This window comes from Lissotriton vulgaris, chromosome 3_1, assembly GCF_964263255.1.
Source record: "Lissotriton vulgaris chromosome 3_1, aLisVul1.2, whole genome shotgun sequence".
Classification (NCBI taxonomy): Eukaryota; Metazoa; Chordata; class Amphibia; order Caudata; family Salamandridae; genus Lissotriton; species Lissotriton vulgaris.
This window is the reverse complement of record NC_141689.1, coordinates 709863317-709864670: the sequence shown is the minus strand read 5'-3', so window position 1 is coordinate 709864670 and position 1354 is coordinate 709863317.

Here is a 1354-nt window from a genome sequence, read left to right as displayed (position 1 = left end):
GGTTAAACTTCTTAAAATTCGGCCTTCTGTTGCATTTAAAAAAAAACCTTTCTCTACATCGATCAATTCTATACCATTCAGCGGGGAAGCGGGATTTTTGGACAAAACACCTCCGATAAAAGTGCAAAATGTCTTTTTGCAATAGACTTATAAAGGGAGCCCAAGCTTTTCCCCTGCATTGTAGCTTTGTAGAGCTGTTATTTTCTATATGGGCTTTATCACTTAGGTTGCCACACACTATTTTTCCTAAAAAGGTATATGATTTTACAAGTTCCAATTTTACTTTTTGATATATTAATCTTTAAATGGTGAGCCTCTGCAAATGTATGAAGTGCCTGCAGACGACTATTTAATCCCCTAGGGGTTAAGTCCAAAATTATTATATCGTCTGTATAGAGGAGACACACAATTGGTTTTTCCCCCTAAGTAACGGGGCAATGCCCTAATTTTGGGCCAGATTGTGAGGGAGATCAGAAATATATAGGGAGAAAAGCAGGGGAGCCAATAAACATCCTTGTTTTATACCATTTGCAGTAGGGATAGCTTGTGAGAGACCTCTTCCCCTCCCGTTGCACCAAGTATCCATATGGAGGGTACAAACTAACTCCAAAAGGGTGCCCGGCATACCCAAATTTAAAAGCTTTCTCCACAGCAGAAGACGATCTAATTTGTCAAATGCTGTGGAGAAGTCTATAAAAGCTGTATACACCCTTTCTCCTCTAATTTCGACATATTTTTTATTTATTACCTGTAAAGCAGTTAAATGACCAATTGTTCCATGTTTTGTTCTAAACCTAGTTTACTCCAATGGTAAAAATTTAATGGCATCCGCTTAATTGCTAATTTGAGTCAAAAGGCATTTAGCGAAGACTTTGCCCACCACATCAAAAGCGCAATCTGACGGTAATTATGAGGAAGATCTTGGTCTCCTTTTTAAACCGAGGGACTATTATACTTCCTTTCCAGGAAGGGGAGCCATTTTATTTTAATAACAATACTTAAAAACCGGGTAAAGAATTTTACTCCACAGTGTACTGTTTTGTTTTATAACTGTGATTGGTAATTCATCGGGGCCCATTGTGGCTAAAGTACGCATTCCCCTGATCACCATTTCTATTTCTTTTCAGAGGGCGATCCATATGAAGTAAAGTCTTCTTTTGGTGCAAGGTACTTAATTGCCGCCTCATTAGCTGCATATAAATCCCGAATAAAATGAACCAATTAATGTTCTTTTATAAATCTCATGATAGGTGATTTCAAAAAGGACAGCTGGTCCGGCAAACACAACAAAGCTGAAAAATAAAATGTAATGGTGCCAAGTGCAATTCCATGTTCCAATAAACAAGCTAATCAA